Source organism: Passer montanus, unplaced genomic scaffold (assembly GCF_014805655.1).
Source record: "Passer montanus isolate IOZ18808 unplaced genomic scaffold, ASM1480565v1 scaffold4, whole genome shotgun sequence".
Classification (NCBI taxonomy): domain Eukaryota; kingdom Metazoa; phylum Chordata; class Aves; order Passeriformes; family Passeridae; genus Passer; species Passer montanus.
In genome coordinates, this window is record NW_024368818.1 from 17264963 (window position 1) to 17279231 (window position 14269).

The following is a 14269-nucleotide window of genomic DNA, read 5'->3' on the forward strand; positions in this document are numbered from 1 at the left end:
TTTGTAAGTGTTGGATAGCTAAGGAAAACACAGTTTTCTTTTCCTACATTAATTGCTTTCTCTTTGTAATGCTGTCAATCCTTCACAAAGAACAAGGAGAAGAGCAAACTTCTTTGTAAATGTACCCTGCATCATTGCTGTGCTACTAATGATAGGAAAAACATAAAGGAGTCAAACTCAGAAGAGGATGGTGCTTAGGCAGTCAGAACCCAAGATAAAAAAAATGTTTGTAGAGAGGATAATTCTGGACTGTTATTGGCTTACAACAAGCTTGAATCATTATACTCCTCCTTACTAGACTGGCTCTGCTGATCAAACACTGGATATTGGGTATTGAAGCACTATCCTTGTGTGCTTTAATTTTTTCTGGGTTCCTCCTATATAGTTGATACCATCCTCTGAATGCTGGCAGTTTCATCAGGGATTACTTGTTCTTGGGTTTTAGGAGTTTCTCCTGATTTTTTTTTCTGTATGCCATGAAAACACTAAAAACAACATAATGCACAAATAAAAGCACAAGCTGATAGCTTTATTCAGTTTAACACTGTGGCACACCATGCACTGGTTAGGCCATACATAGACCTATTTTCAATATAGAAACACCTATAGCTTTTCATTTCAGTGCTTTTGATGTTTTCCATAAATTGGGTATTATGTATGTACTGTGGTGACTGTCTTTGTCAGTACTTAGGGTGAGATTCATAAGATGAAATTTAGGCAGCTACTATCCATGCTAATCACTATAAATTCCCTGTAAAGTAAAAAAATAAAACGGCAGTTTGTGTGAATTACTACATCAAGTCAGTCACCCTCAGCATGTGATTGTCCCACATGTAGGTGTCTGTAATGCTGATGCTTAAAATTAGACAAGATAAATCCCAGCCTGGCTTTCTGCAGTAGGGAAAAGATTTACAGAATGAAATGGAAGCAGCATCTACCAGAACACAGAAATGAGAATGCCCCAAACAAGAGATTTATCTGGATATTTACATATACTAATTTTGAACTTCGTACCTCTTTTTATACATATTCTAAGCAACCTGCATAATAATGACAGTTTATCTTCCTTTGTGTATTCAATATAATTTTAATCTCCTTTAATAAGATTGAAGTCTGTTCACTTTCTGCTCCCAAGATGGAACCAAGATGATGTTTATTTTTACATTTAAATAAATTTTTACTTACCTATAAAGTATAAAAAGAACATGCTGATAAAATCTTTAAATTCTTATTATATAATCATAAAATTGTTTAGGTTTATAAAGCCCTTTAGGATCATTGGGTCCAACTGTTAAACCAGCGTTGCCAAGTCCACTACTAAGCCATGTCCCTAAGAACTACATAAACCTCCAGGGATGTAGCTCCATCAATGCCTTGGCAGTGTGTTCTAGCCCTTTCAGTGACATTTTCCTGATATCCAGTCTAAACCTCCCCTGGCACAGCTCAAAGCCTCTGCTGCTCCTCATGATATTCATGCTCCAGACCCTTCACTAGCTCCATGTCCCTTCTCTGGACAGACTCCAGCTCACTCAAGAAGGTTCCAGAACAGGATGCAGGATCTGAGGTGAGGCCTCACCAGTGCCCAGTACAGGAAGACAATCACTGCCCTGGTCCCAGTGGCCACACCATTGCTGATACAGGCCAGGATGCCTTTGGCCTTCTTGGCCACCTGGGCACACACTGGATCATGCTGCTGAGGTCCTTTTCTGCTGGGCCACTTTCCAACCACTCGGACTCCAGCCTGTTGCCCTGCATGGGGTTGTTGTGACCCAAAATCTGGACCCAGCACTTGCAAAGTTCACCATCATTGGTCATAATTGACCTCAGCCCATCAGTCATGCTGCCATCACAACAATAAAAAGTTTACCTCTCTGCCCGATTCTAGTACAATTTTCTTTCTTATGGTTTGGGTAACTCTTTTCCTTTCAATACTGAGTCACCTTTCTTCTGCACATTAATAGAGAAATTTGGGAATAAATAGAAATATTTTATTCATCTATCTTTTTCAGGAAGTCTCCTGGTTAACGTACAAAAGCAGACAGGGTATGAACTTTCAGAGACTCACTGTGAAAGTTACACCATTTCTGACCAACCATTCTGTAATGTGTTAAGGTTTACTTTGTCAGGTATCACACCCTGTGCAGATTGACAAACTATTTGGTGAGCCAAAAGTTCAGGGAAAACTAATATATATCACTACGTTACACCTCATAAACGATAAAATGAGCTTTCAGTTAGAAAAAAACCCCAAACTTTAGGCGTGAAATGCACCTGGCAACTTCTACATCTGTGTATAGGATTATTTAATTGTATTAAAGGTGGTTGTATTTTATTTTTAAGCTCTGTTTTTATTTTCTAGGCTATTTGATGCCACATGTATTTGTGTTGTTTCCTTACATTTGCTTTAATAGGCTATCTTTGATTACAGGTTCTTACCTTACAGGTTCTCTTGGATTTTGTTGTCTTTGTCTCTTAGTGTATGGTTTGCATGTCAAGTACTAGGTCATGCCAACAGCATGCTTAGCTTCCAGGGAGCCTTGTGATGCTATTTTAGTCAAGTGGAGCACAGTTTATATGACTTGAGATTAGATCTTATGATTCTTCTTGTTTTGTGATAGAAAGTTAGACAGATGATTCATGTCCCAGAAGTGATTATACCTTCCATTAACTCCAAAGTGATCTAAAGTTTGGTGCCTCAATTATAAATTTTATATATTTAAATTTATATAATTATATAAATTTATATAATAAATTTAATTATATAAATTTAATATATATAATTTAGATAATTATATAAATTTTATATAAATTTCATATAAAAATTTAGATAATTATATACATTTTATATATATTTAAATTTATATAATTATAGTGTGGGCTTCAGCTCCAGATACTAAATTAGATGTCTCCAGATAAGCTAAGTATCAGTTCCAAAAAGCAAAATGACCAACTGAATTGCCTTAAGGTGTCCAGACAACCCTTTTGGAGTTGTCAGAAACGACCAAGAGACCAAGAGATTCAGATTTTGCAGAGTGCCAGTTGCATGCTGGGTGGGATCCTTTAAGACAACCCAATTTGCACCAGACATGCATTTAGTCATCAAATTTAGTCAGTGCCATCAAGAGGATAATTCAACTCAGTTTACAGAAGACATCTGTGGTAAAAATCACATCCTAATACACACACCTAATACTTTTGAGATTCATAATTATTTGGTCTTGTCATTCCTGTGCCAGCTCCTTGTGGAAGCCTGATATCCTAGGGCATTATAAGCCCACTTATGTGTGTGTAACTAAGTCCCATGCTGGACTATCACTAGATTTATTTGTCTTAAATGGAATTAAATCCCTCAAAGTAGGTAAATTAGTCTTGCTTTCTAATCTCTTTCTCATTCCACTCTTCTGTAAAATGATACCAAGAATAGTGACATCAGGATCGTTTCTTAAATATGTTAAAATGTTGTTATAAATTCATTAAAATAATTTCATGAAATCTGTGCATGAAAGCAGTTTGTGCTGGCTGAGGAACCAATCCAGCAGTTGTAAAGTGCTTTGAAACCATTCAGTAATGAGGACTATAAAACTGCACAGTAATATCTTCTAATAGATTTTCCTTAATTAGCCACTAAAATTGTAGAGTTAGATCTTCCCCCTGCCCCCCCCAAAAAAATTAATGCAAAGTGAAACATTTTAACTGACTTTGCCATTTAAACATAAAATATGCTCAATTCTCTCAGTCAAGAGAGAGTTCCTAGGCAGCTGAATTTGCTCTGTCCCTGCATTCCAGCGGTAATTGGTACAACAGTTATCATGTGATGGAATCTGAAGAAATTCCTGAGACAATAAATCATAGGAGAGCAGCATGTTCAGCTTACACTTAGTGGATGGACATGATGACATTTATCTAGTTGCAGGGAGAGATACATCAAGGAAAAGCCACATGAGATGTTTAAAGACTTCAGCAGGGCTATATTACACATGCAGGGGAAAAAAATAGAAATTCCAGAGCACTAAAAAGAAAGTTACATTTAAATTAGCCATTTAGCTGTCAAAATATGTCCTACTGATTGTGTTACCAGTCAACAGAATGCGTATTTCTTATATATCACACATGAAAAACAAAATACTTTGAAATATATCACAGACCTACAGCACAGGCATATTTCTTCTGGAAGCAGATGAGTGCCATTTAACCAGAGTTCAGTTAATGACTTCTGTCATTGTGCAAATCAATGAGGCCTCTACAATGGTTCCTTTTATTTATTTTCCTTTTTGAACATGAGCAAGTATAATTGTATTCTTTAATTAAACCAATTTTAATTATATTTTCCATGCTTAAATATGACATATTTGTACAATGATATACAGCCCTAGATACGCAAATAATGGTAGAACAAACATCACATTCATTCCTCTGCTCCTTTTAGCTGTCTTCCAATAAAAGTCATTTTATTTGCTTGAGCTACTGAAGATCTTTCCAGTCAGGAGTGAACATTCATTTCAATAGAAATGTAACTGATGGTAACAATAGCCCAAAGAAAAATTATACTTGCCAAGAGGGTATTTATTTCTGTATGAGAGAGTAATGCATTACAGCTATAATATTACCTATGTAATGAATCCCAGGCACTTGGCCTAAGAGTGTATGAAGCCCCAAATAGCTGAAACAGCACAGCAAGGTCTCAATTCTAAAGTACCTTCTTAACAGCATATTGAGACTTAGAGAACAGCATTGTGAGCATCTTCACCAAATGTCTTGGAGCATCAGAAATAATATTTTTCTTCTTTGCTTCAACTCACAACCATGTTTTATATCTTTAAGCAAACTGTCCTTTCCTTGATGGAGATGACTTTTTTTTTAATGTAGTCTTTCAAAATCTTGCTCTGCCCTGCTGATGTTAATTCTTAGAACAATATAATCACAGTAAACAAATTTTCTAGTCTCTTGTTTATTATGAGCATTTGAGGGTCTGTATATTATTTTTTCTCTCTTGTTTTATTGAGTTTTTTATAAATAAAGATATAGTAAATCTGTTGGAAGTCTGGATTAAATGCTACCCTGTATCTAATGAATAACTGTTACATCGATTTTCAAAGGAAAAAAATACATTATGTTAATGGCGTAATGCTAAATGATTAGATTTGATATAATTAATTTAGGCAGCTAGTTCTCATAAGTCACATTATCTCCCTGCCCTCCAAAGTGATACACTCCTTAGCTGGGAACAACACTGGTTTTCAAGTTTTGTTTCAAAGTCACCTACCATTATTGACTTTGTTTGTCTTTTTATAGACAACATTTTCTCTTTAACCTTTATAAATTTAATGTGAATGTGGAAAGTGAGCCTGCCATGTAAAATTTTAAAAACCACCAAAATACGGAGAAATCCCACCCCCTCAAAAAACCCCAAACAAACTTTCACTAGTTCATTTTTTTCAGTGTATTATAGCTGTAGTTATGTTACCTGTGTTTATCAGATATTAAAATCTTATGTATGTCTGATATTCATTGATCTGGAGAGATTCTAGTCCTGTTCTATATGGGCCACTGCTACCTGTTAAACCCCAAGCAGAACCTACAAAGTGCATTCTGTATTTCCAAACTTGAAAGATTTGTAAAAATGCAATTTAGAAAGGCCAAGGCTACAAGATAAAAACCAGGTGCCAAAATAATGAGAGAAAACATTAAGACTTCTACATATATAGATTATTTGAGTTTACCACTTTTAAACATACTGGGCTTTTGTTCCTTTCTTTTACACATGTTTCTTTCAACCATAATTAGGGGGTTTTTCCTTACTTTTATTTTTTTTACACCACATTTTTTAGGTGTTTTTCAAATTAACAGGTTAAGATATACTGTGTGCTAACTGTTTAATACATAAAACATTTTAATTACATTGAAATAGAGAGAAATAACTTCATTATCATTTTTGTAATTATAACAATTGTAATTTAATAATTGTAATACCTTGGTTTAAATTTTAACTTGGTTTAAGAACTCCAGTAACATAATTTAAATTCATCAAGCTCTCTCAATAACATATTGATGCCAAATGTTATTTTTCTGTTACAAAAGTGTGTTTGGGAAAAACTGTATGATAGAAATATAAGCAATTGTGACGAAAGCATGCAATAAAACCTGAATTTTCCAGTGACCGAATGAAGATCATGATTTATATATTCAGGCTGAAAATGACTTGAGTTTTTCACTTGCAACTACTATGATTCCTTTGGCTTACAGTGCATCTCCTCTGGCCTGACCTCTCCCTAGACCACAAATCAATTGAGTTTATAGAAGAATTCTGGGGAAGGATTGCTACAAAATTATGCTATTTTTTCCAGTTCTTCACCACATCTTCAGTTTTCATTATCATTTGAGACAGAATACTGGACCAGGTAGAATTTTGATCTTACCTAGAAAGGCCATTTATGGGAAATCAAAAGACTATTTCATATCCCTGAAGTAAAATGCATTTTCAAATTATTTTAAGGCTATTATTAACTGAGTGCATTGTGGCACTATCTGTCCTGCAGTTCTCTACATCTCACATTAACAAAATATGACCTCTTCTGACAGCATTGTCAAGTGTTCATCTATTCACTCCTGGCAAAGAATATTGCTACCTAGAGTTACATCCTCAATCTGTGCAAATTGTCGTGGCTCATGAAATTAGTGCAACTATAGTAATTTATACCTGCTGAGCATCTGGTCCTTGGAGAGTACTGGGGGAAAAAAATAAAATAAAAAGTTTAAAATCTTCATTGATATCTCACATCTAATTTAGATTCTCATTTAGACCTTCTTGGTCAACTTCTCTTTCAGTGGCAGTTCCCTGAAATTAATGGAGTTATGCTAGCAGGGAGTTTGACCTGCTATTTTTGGACCAGAAATTCTTATTTTCCAAGAGAACAAAACATACTCCTCACCACTGAAGCAACATCAGGAGGCTTTTGAATTTATGGCAAATTTCAGGCAGAACAAAATAACCTGGTGATAAAGGCAGGACTGGTATTGTTCAAACTTAATTATAGGGCTGACCAGTTGCTCAGCTTTCCTGTTTCATGCTGAAAGTGACATGTTTCAGACAGAGAAAACTTCCAAGCTGCCTCCTTCAATAAGCAAAAGATTTACCAGGGGTTTAGTTCTAATTCTGAGAATAGAACAAATTAAAAGATGTCAAAAGCCAGCTGCCTCTAGCATTGCTTTACACATGCTAGAGACTGCTACTCTCCTGTGATATTTGTCAGGGGGTCCATTGAGATACAAGCATTTATTTAATTCACTGAACAGAAGTTCTATACAGATAGTGCTGAGTGCATGAAACAAGCCTGGTAAAGCAAAGCCAGACATCAACACTGGCTATCAAAGGACAGGACATATTAGGTGCCAGTGAAACAAGTTATTTATATAACTTGAAGTTCCTTAGAAGCTCACAGCAAGATGTCAGAGAGACCTTACATGAGTAAAATGACATTTACATGGAGTTTTAAGACTTAAATCAAGGGAGAAGGCCTTTGTAGTCACAGATCTAACTGCAAGTTATTTGAGCTTCTGGCTTCAATTGAATTTTATTAATCATAATTTATGTTGATGTTGCAGGCATTTCCTCAGGATTTCTTAATACAGCTATAGCCTTTTGCTGAACACTAATATCTGGTTAAACTCTTGTGAATGCATACTGGATCCGCAACAGTTCTTTTTCCCAGCTGTGTAGCTGTGATAGAGGGATCTTAGTGTTTTATTTAGGGAGGCCATGACAGGGTCTGAACTGCTGTGATATACTGATTTCTTTTACACTTCCAACGAAAAATGAATTTAGGCAATTTTCAATGTGCGTGTGTGAAAAGTGTTTCCATCTTTCACAGAAATAATATAAAAATATTTTCCTTTTAAATTTTTCAAACAATGGGAGGAATTTCTTCCCTCCTGTTCTGCTCCTCACTTTCTGCTGTGGAAAAGTTCCATTGACCTAGACATCAAGACTGAAAGGCAAAACCACTGCAGTTGAGCGAAAAATGACTGCAAGGCTGAAACTTGTTTATTTTGCAAAAAATATCCTGCTGCTAGCTTTCTTTCGACAAGTTTAAAAGGAATAATTAATTCAGAGACACAGCTTGTTGTGACTCAGCTCACCAGTCAGCTGGTATGTTCTGATACTTTTGAGAGTCTTTGTTCTGTTGTTGACAAATAGCATTAATCACTTTTGATTTGTCAAATTCAAGACTGAGGAAATCTTGAAACATTATTTCTTTCAGATCATCTGTTTCTCTCCACGTGATTTTCCAATACATGCAGGTTTCAAGAGCTTTTTACACTCTTCACACCAATTTCAGTATCATATCTCAAATGTGAGAGCTGCCAGATCCTCCCGAGGAGCCCCTGAGAGGTTCAGAACATAGATGAGGGTGCTCTGGGTTTTTTTCTGTCCCCTGAATGTCTCTTTCAGTAGTCCTGGAGAAAATAAAAGATTAATATAATGGAAGATATTGAAAGGTTGATAAGGAATTCTTCATATTCACAATTTAAATTAGAATGTTATTGAAATTTAAGAACAAATCAAATGAAGTTACTTGTTGGATGCTGCATAATTAAATTATGCAGCTGGGGAAACTAAGAACATAAATAAGTTCAAGATGAATTAGAAAATTTTTGGAAGATACATCCATCAGAGACTATTAAAATTGATGATCTAAGTGCAAACTTTGTCACAGAAACTCACAGACTGATGCAGACTGGAGAAATATGTTGAAAAAATAATCCATCTGCCTATGTTTTTCTTATTTTTTATGGGAATATTACAACTCACTGCTGTTGATCATCTGACTTGTTGAGTTATTTATTATATTTTTAGCTAAAAAGATCAGAATGTAATCTGAGTAAAACACTACAAACATACATTTTAAGAACTGAGTGTTCCCCTTATTTCAACAGGAAAACAAAAAATTAATTCATGCTGAATATTGTTACATTGCAAAAAATATCAGTAAGGGTGGAAAAGATATAAAAAATTTGGCTTTTAGTGATTAATTATTAAATCTTAATATGAATTTGGACTTCAGATGCACAAGCCTGTCTTCTGTTTATCAAGAGTTCCAACACTGAGTATTTAATGTTCCCAAGCATTAAGTACTTAAAAAATTATTTCATGCCAAGCTCTTTTCCTAAATATGTTTATTCTTGTTAAAAATTGCACTGCTTCATCATAAGAAAGTATTACTACACATCTTTGCAGTATTTCTTTTATGTCAAAACCTTTACTGGTTGAAGAGAATATTACTTACAAAAAGAATAAAATGCTAATTAAATGTCTTTAGTTTAACCTGCAAACCTACAGAAGAGCATCAGAAAAACACAAATGCTTGACACAGAGAAGAGGAGAGAATCTATTTAAAGAAACTTAATGAATACTGCATGCATCACAAAATCTTTTAAGGAGGTTGATTATTGCAACACTGAAAAAAAATTGCAAAACTTTAACTCAGGCTAAAAGTGTAAGGTTGGATGTTTGGATGAAGGAAATAATAAATTATGTACTTAGCACAGCAAACAGAAAAATCCAACCTAATTTCCCAATATCCCTTGCAAACAAAGTAGTAAATTAATTGCAGTTAATTTTGGTAAGGAATATGCATAGATATCGACATAGATATAGATATAGATATATAGATATAGATTATATAGATATGTGTGTGTCTGTTCTGAGTTAACACATTGTATTAAAATATTTTTCAGTACTTCAGCTGTATTGTAGTATACTTCAGCTCCTATTGATAGCATAGAAAAAAAAGGGTAGAAGTGGCAAATGAGAGGTAAAAATGTCTTTTAATATCTCAGTGACACCTAATATTTAGCCTTTATAAACAAAAATCCAAGCTGCAGAAATTATTATCATAATTTGCTTGCTTATGTAAAATATATACTTGTCTGCTTTTTTAGAGAAGACTGACACAATAACAATAGACAATATTTGGTCTGGTATTTTAATAGTCATATTTAGCTTAGTCTAGTTTGTTTTCCCATCACAGGAATAAGTAGGATTTGGTTCAGTGGGTGTTTTTACATGGGAGTTGCATTTAATTATTGAGTTGCTTTTGTATACTAAGCAAATAAAATATTGTGACATACTGTTTGAGAGGGAGGGTTATAGAATTTCTGACCCTCCATGTCACATCCATTTTGTTTGTTCAGTGTGTACTAAATAAGCAAGAAATATGCTTTGACTGGAACAGTGGACAACTAAAATGTTGTCTCTTATCGATGTTCACAAGCCAGTTTAATTCCTTGGTAATACCCCACTTTCAAAAGAGACTAGCAATTATCTTCGACCCTGAAAGTCTGACCTACTCTAGTGCAACACAGTGAATCCTGTCTTAAGCCATTACCCAAGAGACCAGTGAAAATTGGTCACCTACCACATACGACCTTTAGCTAAATCCATAGAACACTGCAGTGGAAATTCTGGGAACTACATTAAAGCAATTGTTTAAGGTATGATTATCTTCCAGAGGCAGGATAGGATATGAATAAGGTTTATCTATTTCTGTTTAAAATAAAATACTGCCAACAGTGTATTTTTTAATAGATGTTTATTGCAAATGCTAACTTCTTTTCACAGTGCACAGCAGGCAGCTGGCAGAGACCCACAGGTTAACTTAAAAAGCGTGTTATTGTTGTGATATTATTGATGATGCATGATGCTTTCAATGCTTTAGGTAGGCTAAAAAGAAGAATTGCAACTTGTTCCTGGGCTGGTCTCACAGCAGTCCTGTCTCCACTGGCAAGAAGCAGATCGGTTATTAACATCTCAAAAGGCTACATTTACACTGTGTCAAAAACAAATTAAAGAAAAAAAACCCCAGAAGTATGTATGACTTATACACCTTCTTATTTTTCTCAGGACCAAGTAAAGGACATGATCTAAAACTGAAAACTGCTTGAGAATACCTCTAGTGATCAAAATTAATGCAAGAACAGTACAGGTTTTAAGAAATCAAATAATTGTTACATGACACTCTTACTCTCATGAATGCAGAAACTGAACTACAAATGCAAATTATTTCTGGGGAAAAGGCTTTTGAGTGATAGGTGTGGTATTTTCAGAAACAAACCTGAGAACCATACCATCAACCTGTGGATGTGAGAGCCAGTTGGACTTTTATAATTAATTTCCATTGCATTCTTTTTGGTCACAAAGGAATGTGTTACACTAGATTTTAGCCTGCAAGTAGTAGCCCTTTCACTGGAAAGTGTTAAATGTTATGGGAGAGGAAAGAAGGATAGCAACAGGAAAAAAAATAATCAGGGCAGCAGAGGAAACCTGAGAAGAGGAGAAAAAGAGATGAGGAGAATAGAAGAAAATGGAAAATGAGGAGGAAATTATGGCAGATCTGCTCACTCAAGTTCAAAGGTGTGAGTTCAGAGATGTGTAGAGTTTGACTGTAATGAAGTAAAGAAATGGAAAGGCAGAGAAGAAAACTGACTCAATAAATCATCAAAGTAGTGATGCCCTGGTTGATGACAGCAACTCTAAAATAAATATTAAAAAGTCAAATGAGAGTTAGTTCATCTCCTAAGAAGGAAGGTGGCTCCTGCAGTGAGAGGGCAAAGATATTATCAAGAGTGCTTGGCAGAGGTGAGATGGGAAGGTTCTTTCATATATCTGCACCAAGGTACACAAAGGTAGCAATGGAAAAGAGATTCTGCTATTGATGAATCCTTTCAACATTAGAAGGAGAGATACTGGGGAGATGAATTGTTTCTTGGCATTGTAGTCCTATCAGCACAAGCTTTCTGGAAACACGCTGGTTTCAGACTTGCAGGCAGCGCCTTTAACCTGTGGATTTCTCCAAAGGTGGTCTCAAAATTGGACGATGAAATGAAATATGTTTTATCATCAGTTTTTTGTCAGTCTTTTGGATTCAGTTATTTGGTTCACTATTTCTACATAGGAAAAATAAAAAAACTAGAAAATTCCAAAAGATAAAAAAAAAATATTGCTGAAAACTAGCTGTAGTCCCTAAATACAACACATACACTACTTTGCTGCCTCATATTTAAATTTCAAACTCTTAATGTCAGGGGAATTAATGGCTAAAGATATCATAAGGCGTATGCTGAATACATTATAGATGTAAGAGGATTATTCTGATCAACCAGATGGAAATGCATATTTCATCACACTGCTACAGCTTTAACTCTGGCCCAAAATAAACAATATTTTTCCATCAGTGATTTCAGTATGTAAACAGAACATAGCACACAACCTTGCTGAAAAAGAAACAATTTTGGCTGAGATTTTTTAAAAGCAGTTGCTGGAGCTGAACCACTCTGTGACTCCCTGAGCTTTGTAAACTCCTTCCTAAGACCCTAATCTCTGTACACAGCTAAAATGTCTAAAAGAAGAGGTAGCTCTGAAATATATCAGTTCATATCACTGCTTTTCTCTTAAAATCTCTAGGCACTTTTCAGTTGAGCCTGGCAGTTTGCACAAACTCATATAGTATTACCCTTTTATTTTCACCTGCTGAGGTAGACCTAACATGTGAATGTGTAAGGCATACAAAAAGCTCTCTGAATGCAGACCTAGGCACTCTTTCTGATTGCTCAAGGTAGCCCTAATTAAATCTTATTAATTATACCTGATCCTCTACTGTTATTCTCTTTTCTAAATGGCTATTATCCTTATCTCTAGTAAAACAATAGAACATAAAAATGTAAAGGAAAAGACATGTTAAAGTTAGAACCGCTTCAAATAACTACTTAATTAGTATATGATCTTACAAAACTACATGTTAGTAGGCTTGGAGAGTAATTTTGGAATGGATAAACTAAACTTTGTATCACTCTTTATTAAGTTCAAGTACCTATTACCAGGCTCATAGGAAAATTGATATAAACTTCTTTGGACTTTTTCCCCCAATGTCACTGTCTTCTGCATATTACTGCCTGTTTAACCAATCCAAGACCCATGAGCCATTGGGATGACTATTATCATTGCCATAAAGAATGCTTATTAAAAAAAAAAAAAAGAAAGTGAAGAATCAATCTGTATTAAAGACCTTTTCACATCTATGTTTTCACCAATTGGAATTTGTTTACTGTCTTTTCCACTGTCAGTAAGAGGAGCCTCACTTGCACTCAGCATCTTTAGCTACTCTGAAGTTACTTTAAATGCCAACATCTCAGAGCTGTTCTCTTTGTTGTCTTACTTCCAGACTTATTCACAAAGTCTTGCAAGAGAATTCAGAAACAGGAATGGACTATCTTCTTCCTAGTTTAATGAAGTGGCATTATTCAACTCTTCTGGTTGAAAGTCAGGCCATCTAAACTGATAACACAAAGCTAATCATCTGACATGGGGCAATTGAACAGATTTGGGGAAATCTTCGTTTGCATTCAGTAATAGCTTTTTGATTATTCAGGTCCAACTGTAACAAAGTCATTGCACTGTTGATGTTACTGCTTCCTGGTTCTTGTGGGTTTTTAAAACTACTCCTAGAGCAAATGGGAAAGTGTGTGTTGAAGTCACTATTCTCTCTCTGCTAGAAAAGAACACACTTGCAATTTACTCTAATGAAGGAATAATATTCGGTACACGGCGATCTAATTAACAACTCAGAAAAATTCTTTGCCAAGACTTCTCCATAAACATGTGGGTGAGCATAAGAATGAGAGGGGAAAGACAAAAGTTAGTTCTTGGATTAACATTCAGAAATGTAATAACTTTGTGCAGCACTAAAGTAATTATTATATGTGATGTTAAAGAGAGTGGATGATATTAATTAATATTACAGTAATAATAACTTAAGTTCCTGCAGCCAACTAAGCTGATGACTATATACAAACTCACTTTTCTTAGGAAAATTACCATCATTGTGGATGAGATAAATGGTTTGTCTAATGCAGTAGCATTACTACTGTCATGACCACTGGCAACTAAGTTCAGAGACAAGCATCAAACCACCACAGCAGACAACTTTAGATTTCCTGTTCAGGACATATATCAAGGAGATTCACTGCCATCTTGAAAATAAGGCTGGCTGTCCTTTAATCTTCATGCAATTTTGGGGTGTAAATGCACTTTCTTTCTCCTTTTTCAGAATTAGGTAACAACCCAAGAGACACTTCATGGCTGGTAGTGTTACAGTCTGCTTCATAAACTGGACAACTCTGAAATAATTGACAGCAATACATGTTAACTGGTTGCTGATGCTGCTGGACAGCTATGTTCCCAGCCAGCAGTCAAGAGTCATAGTATGACTTTCTA